This window comes from Helicoverpa armigera, chromosome 14 (assembly GCF_030705265.1).
Source record: "Helicoverpa armigera isolate CAAS_96S chromosome 14, ASM3070526v1, whole genome shotgun sequence".
NCBI classification, from domain to species: Eukaryota; Metazoa; Arthropoda; class Insecta; order Lepidoptera; family Noctuidae; genus Helicoverpa; species Helicoverpa armigera.
The window spans coordinates 2577208-2594220 of record NC_087133.1 but is presented as its reverse complement, the minus strand read 5'-3'; the positions used below and the strand labels follow the sequence as shown (position 1 = coordinate 2594220).

At 34.5% G+C, this 17013-nt stretch overlaps 1 protein-coding gene and 1 long non-coding RNA gene across 5 annotated transcripts in view; one reads left to right on the top strand and one right to left on the bottom strand.

Annotated features, from left to right (window-relative positions):
- Positions 1–17013, top strand: part of LOC110377185 (modifier of mdg4) — a 452561-nt gene that overhangs the window by 153887 nt on the left and 281661 nt on the right. The window lies entirely within an intron of this gene.
- On the bottom strand, positions 8536–10564 carry LOC126055555 (uncharacterized). Its single transcript, XR_010277118.1, has 2 exons — positions 10462–10564; positions 8536–9942 (listed from the first exon to the last, which is right to left on the bottom strand). It is a non-coding gene; the product is annotated as an uncharacterized LOC126055555 (long non-coding RNA).

Sequence of the window (17013 nt, the reverse complement as noted above, 5' to 3'; positions counted from 1 at the left end):
GTAGAAACTAAGCTTGTATTAGTGCATGATAGTCTCACAATTTAGATATATCTCGCCTTACTAAAACATAAAAATTCTTACAGTGAAGTTCGTGAAAAGAGTGAACGGGAAAGAAGTGGCCCTGGTTAACGGTTATACCTACTACTGTCGCAAACAAAATCTCAAGAAGAGTACGAAAATCTGGAATTGTACTTTTGGAGGTACTTGCAGTGCTAGAATGGAGATCACTAACCATGTGAAACCATCGCGACGAGTGGTACTGTCGGCTAAACTGGATCATAAGCATGACCCTTCTGAATATTGTATCAGTAACGGGTTTTACGTCAAGTTGTAAATATTATAAGAATTCTATTGATTATTTTTCCGACCCAAATATCGACCAATAGAATTGCACCATTCGACGTCACGTGGTACAACCTACATGGTATTATACTGATAATTTTTTGAATATTTTCTCTGGTCGTTGCTATGTCAAACTGACAGGTTGTGGCCGACATTTGGGACGGAAAAATAATCCCCCGAATACCACACGAGCTTCAAAATTCTCTGGCATTTCCCTCAAGGTTCCCTGCAAACAAATAAAGTCGTCAAGTTTTCCAGGAAAAATCACTCGCGCTTCGCGCTCGTGATTTTTTAACCTGAAAAACTTGACTCCTTCATTTGTTTGCAACGAACCTATCGGGAAATACCCGATAATTTTGAAGCTCTTGTGGTATTATAAGTGAATGTTTTATTTGTTAGCGGAAATTCAAAATAAAATGTTTTTAATGTTAACTTTCGATATGCGGCGTGATCTTATCGACCGTGGGTATAATGTACATCAAAATATTTTTTAATATGTTGTAGTTTACTCCGAAAGTTCTTTTAATGTAAATGTAATCCGATGAACTTGTTAACCAAAATATAACAATAATAGGCTAGTTTCCTAAAAAATAATAATTAGTCCGTCTTGTAGATTGTCCAAAACTAAGCGATACGTATTTTTCCTTTTTTAAATTGGATCAGAACTTGTTAAGATATAGCGTGTTAAAGTTGAGTGTGACGTCACAAGTTGCTACAATTTTCAGGACACTGTGACGTAAAAGGCCCCCACTCCTAATTTTTGAAGCGTATTATCTTTGTCATTTTATGTTTAATTAAAAAAAGAAAAAATACGTATCCAATATTTTTTGATTATCTAAAAAGCGGACTAAATATTATTTCATTATTTCGACCCTGGACACTACCCTATTGTTTATTTAGATAAAACATCAAAAAAACCATATTGATTAAAGTTCCCGTTACCATTTGAAGCATTCACCTTAAAGATCGATTATTACCTAGTACATTATTACCTGTACTTTAGAGTATTTTGTCAAAGTATTTTGCTGTTTAATTACCTCTAAAATAATATTGCTTTTGCTAGTGTAAGTGTGTAGGAAATATAAAAGGATTGTTTTACTTGTCACTATTTTCCACAAAGATATACGGTTGATTGATCTCAAAATAATCTTTGTATTTCAGGTCTTTCGTAAGCTTCTTTATAATAAGTCTAATTATTTGACACTTTAAAGTATTGTAATGTTAAATTCTTAATATTAAAGTTTTAGATGTAATTGTAGTTCAAACATAATAAAATAATTTGAAGTCAAGTAAGAGAAAAACGTTAAGAAATAGTAATATTAATTGTTAGTAGTCGTGAATTTATCTCTCAGTAGCTATTTTAAATTCTCGGTTCATCTTAGTCGCATATTATAATGACTTAGTACAAAATGAGTACCTGTTTCAAAATTATAATGAAGTTGACCAGATTTAACAATTTATTAGTGAAAAATACTATTTACAGCCATTTAGATAAATAGATAAAAATCTAGTCAGACTTACATCTAGTCATAATCTGTTTTAAAATATTATAAATGTTTGAAAATAATATGTAGTTCTATTGATCTCATTTATTGTGTGTTAATGTGTGTAATCAGTTTTATGCGTGTGTGTGTTTGGTGATAAATAAATCATATTTAGAAAAACTGTCCTTCATTCTTAAACACACAACGAAATAATTACATTAACTGCGTATTTCAATAACCTATCTATGTATAGTTTTGCTTACTAGACTATCTATTGACCTTATCTCCAATGTCAAATTAATATCTCTAAAAAGCGAATCTACGGATAAATAGTTCATTGAAAATCGTAGATAGTCAATACATGAAGATATTTATGAATATTTATTTCAGTGATCTTTGCGAAGAGACTGAACGGGAAAAAAATTGCGATTGTGAACGGCTACCCATTCTACTGCCGCACCATGATCTTGAAGACTGAGAAAATTAGATGGTATTGCAGCCAGGGTAATTCTTGCAAGGCGAGGTTTATCACTTCCAATGGCATCACACCTGAGCAAAGCGAGATCGATAAGTTAGAAAATTGCCACCCACCGCCGCCATTTTATGTTCTTGACGGGATTTTTTATAGAGGTAGACTTAGAACATAGACAAAGTTATTTATAAGATTCTGTACCCAAGAGATCGCTCTTAGCGATAAGACCACCCATTTTGTTGGTAATGGTACGGAACCATTCATTTACGTGTTCCAGTTTTTCATGAAGTAGTAGCGTAGTTCATTTAATTAGATATACCTAACTGCTTTTACTCGTTTGCATGGTATTAAGGTAAACCTGAGTGTAGTTCTGTTTCTTTTAATGAAGTCATGTGCATAATAAAATCTTTTTACAAAGAAATCAATCCGACTTCAACGGTATCCTTAGTCTGACAAATGTGTCACTCAGTGGAAAGCTCATCAAAATCGTATCATCCAAACGTGAGACAATCGAGCATAAACATACGTATGTAAGTATATATACATTGTAAGTCAAACTGAAAACCTTATTTTTTTAAGTAGGTTGGTTAAAAACAATGGTAATATTTAAATTGTCTTTTAATTCACCAATGCTGAGCACTTTTTTCAGTTATGTCCATACTCTTATTCTCTTACTTAAACGACTTACTTCTTCAATTTATACCTACGTACCATTGTCATAATAAATAGGGTTTTTCAAGTATTGTTCTTTTCAGTGCGATGGGTAAGAAAAACGGACGGCAAATGTTTAGCTGTAGTCAATGGATATACTTTCTATCATCGGAGGTACCACACTGTGAAAAGTACTTGGAGTTGCACCCAGGCTGGAAGGTGCAAGGCGAGGATGCTCATCAATAATGAAGACCGTACAATAGCTTCTGCTAAGCTAGACCATAATCACCCCCCACCGTCCTTTGTCATCGCTCATGGATACTATCACAAGATTTAACTGCCTGTATGTCGCAAATTATAAAACAATAGAAAATCAACTGTCGGGTATCTCTGCACTACGGATACAATGGGTTTTGGAATGTCTTAGAACAATTGTTATTTATTTATTTATTATAAAAAATGTAAATACATAACTTTAAGCACAAAATCGTTGTAATGGTGGACTGTGGAGTGTGGGTCTCTAGTCTCTAGATAAACTTATTTGACTTACTCTTGTAAAGCTTTCTTCTAATAAATTGGTCTTAGACTTTAATGTGAATAAATCATAATATATTTTCTTTTTTTGTATTAGTGGTAATAATGAAATTAGCTCTACTGCAGTAGATTCTCGGGTACAACGGATATACCCATCTTACCAAAATTGTTACATTTATTGTTGGTAATGTAATTTCTTTACAAATAAATTATAAAAGAAGCTTGCAACTAATTTTATCAATTGTCCGTAAACTTTTCCTGCACTGTGCATGTCTTGATTATATTCACTAATTCCCATAAAATTCACATTAGAAACTAACTTCGTAGACTCGAGTACACAGTACTAATATAAGGTGTTGTTTCCAGTCCACTGGGTAAAGAAATCCAACGGCAAAGAGTTGGCTATCGTCAACGGGTACACCTTCTACTGCCACAAGCAGAACATGGCAAAGTGCACCTGGACTTGCACAAACGCGATGAGGTGCAAGGCCCGAATGATGATCACAAACAACCGGAACCCTGCCGATCGTGTGGTCCTCACGTCGAAACTAGAGCATAACCATAAACCACCGTCATTTAAAATTTCCAATGGATTCTTTGTAAAAACTACCGCGTTTTATTATTAAGTAGGTATCAAGCCGCTTTCACACTAGCGGATTTTTGTCGTGCGTTATAAAATCGTGCGACACATTTCGACCGGAAAAAACTCGTTGCGCAATTTCAGATGAAATCGCTCGTATGAACCGAGCGTTGTTGCCGCGCAAAAAATCCGCTAGAGTGAATAAGCTGTTATATTGTAGTTATTCTAGTACTTTTAATATATACATTGTGATCTCTGTTTACCAATGCAATTGGTGTAATAATTTATGTAGTTAATTAATTTATGTACTTGAAAATAAAATGTATTCAACTAATTATGATAGTAGAATTATAGTGGTCTCATAGTGGATGTTAAACATTTTATTCGGCCCTGAACATAAAAAGTCATTAACTAAATATTAGAATTATCGTATAAATGTTAGATCTTTTCTTGATACTTTAAAGTTGACAAGGAAGTTTAATGTTAACTACAAGTTCTAACCTGAATTTCAGCCTATTTATATTTATAAATTAGTACATACATATATGTACTTTTTATGATTTTTGGTGGTACAAAATATCATGTTTTTTCGAATGTAGATTTTGAATTTTCTAAGTCATTTATTATAGTTGTGATTATAATTATTAGGTATAAGTACCTAACATAGATTCTCCTCTAGATATTAAGCAATAAACTGCCAATATTAGGTAGGTACCTAAGTATCCAAGCATACGAAATGTTTTAGTGATCGATGTACTTAATATAATTTAACATACTTTTTGAATCACAGTAGTTACCTATTAAAACTCTGAAAAACCTTTAAATATAACTGTGTTTTTAATTATTTCAAATGTTATTTCACTCGGAGTATGTGTGATAAAAATCGAAAGGTACTTATACTATTAAAGCTGTAGAGTTTGTTTATTGCCACCATTTATATAAAAAAATGGGTATAATTTAGGTGGTCATCAAAAATATTTTTAAGACTCTAAGCTGAGGCACCAAATAAAATAAACAACTCCAAAAAAATTTAATTGACTTTATTAAAAGGGCACTAAAGTATATAATGCTATGATCCAAAAAAAATAAAATAACATCACAAAAATCGCAAATCTCGCACAAATATTATTTTTGGTTCCCAAAATGGATTAATGGTCACCAAATTCTATCCAACTAAAAGATTAATATTACTACCAAAAAGTTAGTGACGAAAACGAATCGCTGCAAAACCGACTCCACGTAGTCTTGTCTGCCCTACCCCTAGAGTGCAATTCAAAACCGCGTAGGCGCGGAGGGGCGACGCGGCCTGCGAGCTGAGGCGCAGGTAGTTTTAAGGCTCGCCGCTGCGGCTGAGGCTGGCCGGCTTAGCCGGCCAGCAAGCCGAAGCTGCGGTGGTGAGCGTGAAAACCATCTGCGACGATAAGCTCGCATGGGACCGCCGGAGCCCTGCAGCGCCGGAGCCGTGACAGAAGCCATGCTTGCTGCATGTTGCGTGCTTACATTTTACTACTGAGTTACACACAAATTCATATAACAATAAATAAGCGACGTATGTTTGGGAACCCTAGTATATTAATTGGTATTTGGGAAATATTCTAGCGATCGTTAGCTTTTTTAGTCTAACAAAAATGACCAAATTAGGAGTCATGGTATTACATAATTGGTAACATCTAAGTAGTGACAATATATAATATTTGGTGTAAAGTGTATTTTAAAGGCGTCCATATATTTTTTTAGTAGTCAATAATACGAAAAAATGGTTTTATCTAATAATATTTTTGGAAACGTTATTTGGTGACCATTTATCCATTTTGGTAACCGTTTAGAATTTTTTTGGTAGTAAAATAGGTACTTTTTAGGGTGGTGTTTAAACATAAGCCTAAAAAAATTGCCTCTGGCAGAAGCTGGTAATTTGATAACGAAAGTATGGTTAAATGTTTTACTTCTTCTGGCTTCTACTACACATACTTTTAGGTAAAAAACTAATTGATTGTTTGATGTATTTTTTTCTCTGGAACAGTTAAGTGGGCGAGGAAGAAAGATGGTAAGGAGATTGCTATAGTTGAGGGATACACTTTCTACTGCCACTACAAGAACCGAATCCGGGAAAGATGGTCTTGCACTCACGGGAAGACTTGTAAGGCTTTCTTGAGCATGACTAACAGCGAGTTGGCGACTCGCCGTATCATATACTCAAGACAGAGATTAGACCACAACCACACGCGTCCAAGATTTGTTATACTTAATGGTATTTATTGTAAAGTTTGAATTTCATCATCATCATCATCATCTCAGGCATAGGACGTCCACTGCTGAACATAGGCCTCCCCCTTAGATCTCCACAGATACCTGTTGGAGATCTGTTGAATTCTTTGGTGTTTGTCAATGTTGTGTATAGGTATGTACAATTATGTAGGTACTTAGGTACCATAGATTATTGAATATGTCGTAGTATGAGAGCCGTAATATAGCTATATTACTAGGGATATAACTGTATACCGTTGCATAGTTAGATGCAGAGTACTTATTCCTATGTTACCATGTGATTATATTTCAATCATACTTAGAAATAACTTATCTAGCCAAATATGCTAATGCCGTTTAAAGTACATTTTGGTCATCTATACATATAATAAATCTGTAGAAAAGTAATTTTTGTACATTGAAGAAATTGACAAAAAAAATAATAAATAAATCGCTTTAAAAGTTCTATGAAGTTATCTTTGTTGATAGTCGGTTGCAACCTATGATTATGTTTTAGGCATTACTATGGTCATTGTTTATCCAGGTTAACCCACCTATATTGGAAATATTAGAATCTAAGTACTTTACTGCCTAATTTTTACAGTATAATTTTTAATATATATATTTTTTCACAACTTCTTTTGTAAAATACATATACGTTTAAGTATTTTTTTCAGTTCAATTTGTGAAAAACAACCATGGAAAAAAACTAGATATATATGAAGGGTACACGTTTTACTCTCACTGGGTGTACCCTCGGAGGAGCATTTGGAGTTGCACCAACTCTTCACGATGCAAGGCCAGGATCCTACTGAGCCATGAAGCGGAATCCTTTGGCTCGGAAATAAAAGCAAGGGATCTACCTCATACACATGCACCGCTAAAGTTTCTTGTGAGAAATGGGGTCTATTGTAAAATTTGAACTTTTTTGGCTATAATTAAAACACTAATTTAAATGATTGTTTTTTTTTACATAAAATTGTTATTTAACGTAATTTACTTAGTACAATTTTGTTCTTGTGTTTTGGTTTTGACAGGTAATGGGTTCCGTCGCTTGTAACTTTTTCACAAACGATTCCTCTGCTGTATATGAGACTGTAAATTTTTATATAAAAAAATGTTTGTCAATTTCCTTTTACTTTTGAGCTCTTCACCAGTCTAGTGGGTAAATTATGTTCGGGAGTATTGATTTTTATGATATAGAAAAGAGTTGTAAAAGTCTATATGACATGTTTATAGGACATCTTATCTTCTATTATCTAATTTGAACAAGATATAAATAATTTACCGACCACATGTAAAAGAGAATCTTTATTATAAGTTTCTTAATTTCCAGTGCGTTGGGTGAAAAGGGAAAATGGTATGGAGTTGGCTATCGTCGGTTCGTACACGTTTTACTGCCGTAGACGATCCCAGAGCAGAAGTACTTGGTGGTGTACCAACTCTCAGATATGCAAGGCCAGGATGAGTATCACCAATGAGAGTGATCCGGCTTACCGGGTCGTTGTATCATCCATGATGCATCATTCACACCCACCTCCGAAGATATGGGTTCATGAGGGTATTTGTATAAGGACTGGTAAGTAGTAGGAGAAGTTTTGTAGAACAAATATAGTAATGGTAATTTTTGAAGAACAAAATGCATCATCTCACCTCGTCTTTCCCTACAAGGTGGGAATAATTTAGTCTTTCTCAAAAATATATTGTTTGATTTTTCTAAAAATGCGATCTCAATTTATTAAGATAAATGTGTAATTGACATTGTTATGTATTGGCATTTAACTTCTAACTACGTATTTTGTAGACATATAATTATATTTTGTATTTTTTTTGTATGTAAATAAAGTTTTTTTAGTGCTCAACTGCAGTTTACTATCAATTCAACTATAACTGGTTATGACGAGTCTATCTTGATATCGCACCTTTAAAGTAAAACCGTTACTAAACGAAATTATGAAATTTTATAGGGGAGCCAATATTAGAAAATAGTCACAGTTTTATCTAAATAAAATCTGAGTTCAAGGCTTTTTAAGATATTTAATGAGTTTCTATGATAGATCTCTATTTACATTATGACATGTCATTTAAAAAAGTTATTTTTAATATTTACAGCTTTATTTATTTTGATTTATATTATTATAGTAACACTTTACCATTAATTTTATTTGTTCATTATTGTATATTACTATGAAATTACAGTGCAACTAATGTTACTAAATAGAAAACTATTGAAATTTCATAATTTAATAATATTATTATACAATTAAATTAAAAATCATAAATTTTGCATTATTGCGATGTTATAATATTACTAAATAATTAAAAAACTTTCGAAACTAATAATGTTTTATGACAAAATACAGATCCATACAATCACTTGGAATAATTATTTATTAAGCTTTTTAAATCGCTGTTTTTTCTGTCACTTAATTTTAATCTTGACTGGTATAAAGGCTTGCTCCTCGATACATCCAAGTGATGAGATGTCTCTACGAAGCCGCTACAATGTCCGTCCAAGTACAGAATCAGCAAACAAGGCCCATACCGTTGCATCGAGGAGTGAGACAAGGGGATGTTATTTCCCCGAAACTGTTCACTAATGCAATGGACGATAATTATGTTCAAGACGCTGAACTGGAAAGGACGCGGCATCAACATCAATGTCGAACACATCTCTCACTTGCGATTTGCTGACGATATCGTCATCATGGCGGAAACGCTGCAGGACCTACAACAGATGCTGAACGACCTGGCTGAATCTTCTCTACGTATCGGCCTACGGATGAACTTGGACAAAACCAAGGTCATGGTCAACATTCTCGAAGGTGTTCGGAAATATGTATACCTCGAGCAGACATTGCAGTTAGGTAGAAACGACTTTGAGGACGAGGTGAATAGGAAAATTCAGTTGGGATGGGCTGCATTTGGGAAGCTACGTCGAGTCCTAACATCGTCGATCCCACAGTGCGTCCTACCTGTCATGACTTACGGAGCCGAAACGTGGACACTGACGGTACGGCTGGTCCACAAGTTTAAAATCGCTCAGCGGGCTATGGAAAGAGCTATGCTCGGCATTTCTGACGGATCGCATCAGAAATGAGGTAATCCGTCAGAGAATTAAGGTCATCGACATAGCCCACCGAATCAGCAAGCTGAAGTGGCAGTGGGCTGGCCATATTAGCCGAAGAACCGATAACCGTTGGGGTAAACGAGTCCTAGAGTGGAGACAACGCCTCGGCCAACGTAGTGTAGGACGTCCTCAGGCACGGTAGAGTGATGACTAGCGCAAGACGGCTGGCAGGAGCTGGATGCGAGAAGCCGAAAATCTATCTCAGTGGCGTGCACTTGGAGAGGCCTATGTCCAGCAGTGGACTGCGATAGGCTGATGATGATGATGATGACGTGTTCGCGACGAACGATTATTGAGGAACGATAGAAAGAAGACTGAGGATGATGGTAGCGTTTGCTCTTGCAATAAAGAAGGAGATAATCGGATTAGCATCGCGTGTAAAATTATTATCCAGATCGTCCATGGATATTTGCTTGGTTTCTTCAGTGTTTACAGATTTTTTTTTTTTTGATTCCATAGCCTCTAAAATGCGTGACAAACGCGGGTTTCGAAAATGCGCCATGACCTGAAACAAATACCTAGTTTTATTATTTTTATTAGTATTAACATAAAAGACATTTTAACAGGTATTTTAGTTACTATTATGAATTACTTTTATTTATGTTAGTAGTAAAGTGATACTAAAACAAAATAACATTAACAGTTTCATACATTATGGAGTCAATTTTAACATTAAATAGAGTATAAACAAAATGTAATATTTTACTTCTTAAATGTTAATACAAAAGGTACGTTGCTTAAACAAATAAACCGTGACTAACATAAATGTCCCACTATTGTAATTAAGTGTATGATTTAATTTACTTACAATTTATCGACAAACTGTGACCATAGAAATGGTTACACTCTAGAAATAAACGTTATTGGATTAATCGCTAAAAAAAAATAAAAGCAAACTGTGACTATACAAACTGTAACATTTTATCAATGAAATTGAATTGTAAATTGCGTAATTTCATAACACGAAAACTGTGTCTAAACAAATTGAAACATTATACCTATAAAAAAAAAATCAACAACTTACCTTTTTGTGACTTCAAGCCGTGTTTATCCAAATAATAACACTGTTGTTTTAAACTTCGGTCATCACTCTACCACAATCATGTTCTTATTGGTATAGATACAATATTGTATTTAGCGAGTCGATCATAACTCGGTTTAGTAACGCTTTGATTTACCGCTAGATGGCGCAAATCATTAAATTTTACAATAAAAACAAGTCTATCTTGTAGCTTACGTGTGTTTTAGATAGATGGCATTGATACCTCAATTCATGAAAATTTTTGTTTAGTAACGGTTTTACTTTAAAGGTGCGATATATCCATGCGTTCTCGAGAAAAAACGTCATACGAAGAAGGTTCCTTTCTTTTTCTCTCGACCTGTAAAGCAAAAGAGAACCCCTTGTGGTCAAAAGGCGCTTTGAACGAGTGGAACGTACGGTTGTTCTCTAGGGTGATGACAATCGTGTGATATATGAAACAAGCAAACAATAATACACGAACATATTATAAGCGCTATAGATTACGTCGAGCGTTGGCCAAACTGAGTGTGTACTTGCGGCAGAACTCGCAGGTGTGAAATCGCTCTAATGGTAATGTATTACGTGTAAATTATGATTCCACGTCATTTATTGTACTATAACTGTTATAAGGTCTATTATAGGTACCTACTCTAATCAATGAATTCATCACAAAAAGCCATCCATTGTTTTTCCAGTTACCTGGGCAACGAAAAAGAATGGCAAAGACATAGCGGTCGTCAATGGGTACACTTTCTACCATCGAATTAAACATCAGATGACTTCAACATGGAATTGTACTTTCGGACGTGCTTGCAGGGCTCGAATGATCGTTACTAATGGAGCTAGGTACCAGGATCGCCATCTTGTCTCCTCTATGTTGAAGCATACACATCCACCACCTGCTTTTATTATTTGTGACGGAATGTATATAAAAACTGCTGAAGTGAAACCGGAATCTGGACCGCTGGGACCAAACTGACTGTAACCTTTGAAATATTTTGTACATATACGTTAGTACAACATAGATAGAATATTGTGTAACATTAATTGTTTTGTTGCCTTGTATCTTAGTACCTACTTTGTTTGTTGATTTGTAAAATGTGAATTGTTATTTTAGTGATTTTATTTCTTTGAATGACTTTTTTTTAATTCAATATGACGGATGGCTTCGTTGACGGATAGATTAATTTCTTGTTCAGGGCGTTGGGATTGTTCGAAAAAGTTACGGTGGCTGCAGAAAAAACAGAGCTTCAAATGCTTTGATGATTTCTCATCTCCGTAAAAAAATAACTTGTAGGTTAAATGTCGTGATGTTTTCACCACAAAAAAATCATCAATTTCCTTTACAGTTACTTGGACAATGAAGAAGAATGGATCTGAATTAGCTATTGTGAAGGGTTACACTTTCTATTGTCGAGTGAAAAGTCGGGTGACGTCGACTTGGAGTTGTACTTTTGGTCAGAATTGCCGAGCTCGGCTCATCATCACGAATGATGCGGATAATTGGGACCGCCGTGTTATGTCGCACAGGCTGGAGCATAACCATCCACCACCAGCTTACATTATACACAAAGGCTTCTTTGTCAAAATTTAACACCAATTTTACAGTTTTAAGCCCCGTATTCATGGTAAACATTTGTTTAGCAATGCTCATCGAGCGACAGCTTGTCAACATGCTGTTATCAACTGCACCTCACGATGTTGCCAGCAACATGTTGATTCAACAGTACTTTGTTGTTGAACAAATGTTTACTATGAATACGGGGCTTTGTTTACCTATTTTGTGTGCATTTCAAGTCAAGCATAAGTATAAGTTAGTCTGCCGAATGTTTTATAATATTTTTGTCAAATTAAACATTAAACAGCAAAAGGGCTGGTAAATTCTTAAGTATTTAAAAAATGAATAAATATTCGAATTTATATGGCTATTTGATTTCATCTTAAATAAATAAAAAATAGCTATGGTCTCTGCACGCTTCATCTTTTTTACTTAGATAAGTTACGTAGGTAAATGTTGGTTCCTGTAGAAGTTGGGTTTAGTGGTCGCAAGTAGGCAAATCTGTAAGTTTGTACGTAAAGAAGCTACTAAAAGTAGACTGTATTTAGAAAAAAGAAGATTAATAGTAAAACATGACTACAGTATTATGGACGACGAAGCAGAATGGAAAGCAGGTGGCCATACTAAACGGATTTACATATTATCTTCATAAAGTTTCAAAACGAACGTCTCGTGGGAGCTGCTGTAAATGGGGTTGTAATGCTCGGCTCATCGTCACTAATGAGAGGTCCCCTGAAGACAGAAACGTCGTATCAATATCAGACTATCACAAACATTAATAGAATGAGCGTGTCTGACACGTGTCGTGCCAGACTTCGCTATTTAGATGCCAGGATGCTGGCTTGGCACGACCCTTATCTGGACCTTACCTCCTCGCTATACTACAAATACATATTAGTTTGTCTGGTACGATACTAACATGTAAAGCAAACTATTAAACCATTTAAAGCAATTGTAAACACTATTTTTGTTCAAGGTATGAAAGATTATTAATAGCTGCTTGGAAAATTAAAGGAATTATTTTAAGTTACTGTTTTCAATTATCCTCACCTTCTTAAATTTGAATAAACGTTTAATAATTAAAGAAAACTGTATTTAAAATAACCCACTTTTACAAAACATGTATTAATTGTCATTAAATAAAAACCCTATATATACGAATGTATTTACCAAAAAGTATATCGCCTTAACACCTATTTTACGCCAAGACTTCAAGTTAAACCCGACCAGTATACTTCATCATCTGACATCTGCCTAGCCTTTTCCCAATTATGTTGGGGTCGGTTGCCAGTCTAACCGAATGCAGTTGAGTACCAGTGTTATACCGACCAGTATACTTAAACATATCTATTTATTTCCAGTTCTGCAATGGGTGAAGAAGAAAGACGGCAAAGAGCTGGCGGTGGTCAACGGCTACACATTCTACTGTCACAAGAGTAATGTGAAGACTAAGACCTGGAGTTGTACGAAAGGGGGGTTCTGCAAGGCACGTCTGATCATCACCAATGAAATCAGGGCTGCGCACAGAACCGTGGTATCGGCGAAACTTGAACATGTTCACCCACCACCTGCTTTTATTATATCTAACGGGTATTATGTCAAAATATAATAGATCTCCTGAGCCCTTTTCCCAACTATGTTGGGGTCGGTTTCCAGTCTAACCAGATGCAGCTGAGTACCAGTGCTTTACAGGGAGCGACTGCCTATCTGATCTTCTCGAAAATGTTCAGTGACAGGAAATAAATATTGTGTCAAAAACGTACTTAAAATTGTGTCAAAATATTACTTAAAATATTTTTGAAATGCCTACCGATGTGTATTATGTGTAGGTATATTATGATCATGTAATCGGACTGTAGAATTAAACATTAGTCCTATTTTAAAGGACGTAATTTAAAAAGATATGGTCTAATAAGCAGGATATAATTGTCTCATAGTTATTTTGTTGAGCTTTACTGTGTGATGTAAAATTTAAGTTTTCGAACTGAAGAGGAAAGTATGGTACATATTTTTTAGAATACCACTAGGCGTTATGATGATCTCTAAAACTAGATTAATTTTATTTACGTAAAGAGGTGCACAAGTCTGAATTTTTTCTGTATCTTATCCAGCATAATTGCCATTGCCTATCATAGATCTCAATTTATTTTTTTCCCGGTTTTGGCAATTTACTAAAAATATGTGTCCTGTAAAATCTCCTAAATGGCGATACCCATTTTGAGGTGCCTAAAAATATAATGGCGGTCATGTGTGCCATGAACTTTATCCGCATTATTTCCTTCGTGTGCTTTTAGTATTGAATGTTATTGGTAATATTTATTTTTCTACTGTGAGTGTCGTAATTTATTATCTAGCTTATTACTAATTTAATAGACTATGATTTATTTTAAAATGAGGAGTTTTTAATCATTTCATTAAATCATCACAATGGAGATTGTATATGTATAGTGATACTTTATAAAAATTGAAATTATTTGCTTCCTATGTTTGGGTTGTGATAAAAGTTGGATTTACTTTAGTTTCTATGCTTTAAAAAGAATTTTTCCTTTGTATAAGCGATTGTAATGGGACGCCTTAGTAGGCCTGTGTAATGATCTCTTATGAAGTTTCTTATGTAAGAACTGTAGAAAAGTTACTTTGAAATATAAAAATATGGTATAAACGTAAACAATTGTGGCCAAATACTTAATTTGTAGTGACAGCTTAGAGATAGATAAGTACATATTATTAGACTTAACACACAATATGCTCATGAAATATGGGTACTTATGAGTACATAATAATGTAATTAAATTGTGATGATAATTCATTTATGTTTTCATTCAGTGTTCGTCATACAAAGGTCAATTTTTATTATTATCTTAATTATGATACTTGAAATCATTAGCGTCTGAAGTCTAGACAGCGTTCAAACTGCATTACAAAAACACAAACATCAAAATGTATATTTTATTAACCTCTTTTTTGAAAATCGGTTAACAAGATTGAACCAATACTAACACTTTTTTTTCATTGCAGTGATTCTGCTGGCGAAATCCCGTTATTCAGGGAAGCACTTGATCATGTTCAACGACTATACTTACTATTGCAAGAAGCAGTGTAAGAAGACTAAGTACTTCCACTGGTACTGTTCCACACACAACTGTAGAGGATGCAATGCTAAGCTCAAGTTGGATGAAAAGTTTGCCATCATAGGTCTCGAGAATGATCATACGCACCCTCCAGCCAAATATTGCATCCACGATGGCCATTATATAAAAATTTAACGTTTGCACTACATGCAATGTTGTGTAACGTTGCAGGTTTATGTATGTATGTGTAGAAAATATGAGGTACAGAAGACAGCACGTAAACCTACCTCAATCTGTCTTTCTTCAATAGATTTTCAACTTTATCATAATAGTAGACGGTTCATGTTCGATTCGTATTCGGTCCGTGCATCGGAGAGAACATTAATGTCGATACTTTGGCTGATCTCTCTCCGGTCGTCTCGGATTGCCGTCCCATCGGGCTATGAGAGTAAAGGAATAGTGAGTGCACTTATGTCTGCGCAAATGCTCGTGCACTATAGGTAATATTTCCTGCGCATCTGGCTGAATTCCATATATATGAGGACAGCCGTCGTGGCCGAAATCGGCCTTACACTATATTTTGGAATATTCGATTGGTAAAATTTGACAGTTTCGGGTAGGTAGACGTGCTGGGACGTCTGGACTTTCAAGTAGATTTTTTGTTCTCTTCTAACCCTACGTTTGGTTTTACAGTTGTCATACATATGTATATTTAAGTAATACTTTTTATGATTTTTGAGAATGTTTGTATATTTAGATTCCAATGATAACAAGTTTAGCTTCAGCGCCTAAATAAAGGTGCCTCATTAATCAGACCATCCAATTTTTTTAGTAGGTATATTTTATCAACTCTTTTAATAATTATGAGCTTATAAAATATATTTTGGCTATAGTAGTTGCATCGATCTTTTCTTGAACTTTTTTACTTATGTTTTTGTCACATTTATTTTGATTACTTCTTAAGTAGTTTTGAAACAGTTCTGTAGATAGTGCTAAGAAAATAGTACTTGCAACAAATGTAAGTCTCAAAAATATTATATTTATTTTCGTTTTCACACTCATTAGGTACACTATTCTAAGTTTAAAACAAAGATTATGTTTAAAACATGTCCTTAATCACAATAACTGTTATTTTGTACTTCACTGGAACGTTACTTTTCTCTGTTCAATGTAACGTGGCCGTGGTGTCAAATGGTTAGTCATAGCATAGAGTAGAGATCTAGCTATAAGTTTTGCTTTCTGCCTAAGAACATCATATAGGATATTGTTGATATATATTGTGTAATTTTATTTAGAATAAAGGGAATCATAATGTTGTAGTGTTGTTTAATGGAATATGTTAGCGAAATGTACATTAAGCTACCTTGATAAGCTAGTTACTGTTATTTAAAATACGTGCAAGGTAAAAACCGATAAAATTTAGGTATTTTATAGCGAAGTGTTAACATCTCAAATGGTATATATTTTACTACAATTTTTTTCTCAAAAATTACTCCCTACCTACGTCGTATTAATTCAGAATTTATATAAGTACTGATCTTGAAGTTTTGTTTCAGGTTTTCAGTACGTGAGTTCGAGAACGGGCACACAAATGATACTTCTGAACCATTATACCTACGTGAACTTCAGTCAGTCACAGACTTTAGGCAAAATACATTGGCGTTGTTCGTCGAGAAACAGTAGAGGGTGCAAGGCTAAACTGGTGACTGAGAGTGATGGCAAGATGTCAGGGTACACGGTACATAGCCACCAGCCATTTAAGTATACTATAAAAGATGGTATTTATATCAAAATTAACTAAAACTGTACTTATCTGAAACATTTTTGTAAGAAAACTAAAAACCAGGGTCTTATTCCTTGGTTACCGAGACCCCGGATACAGAAATAACAAATCGCACACCTAAACCTAAAGGGGTTACCCAGAAA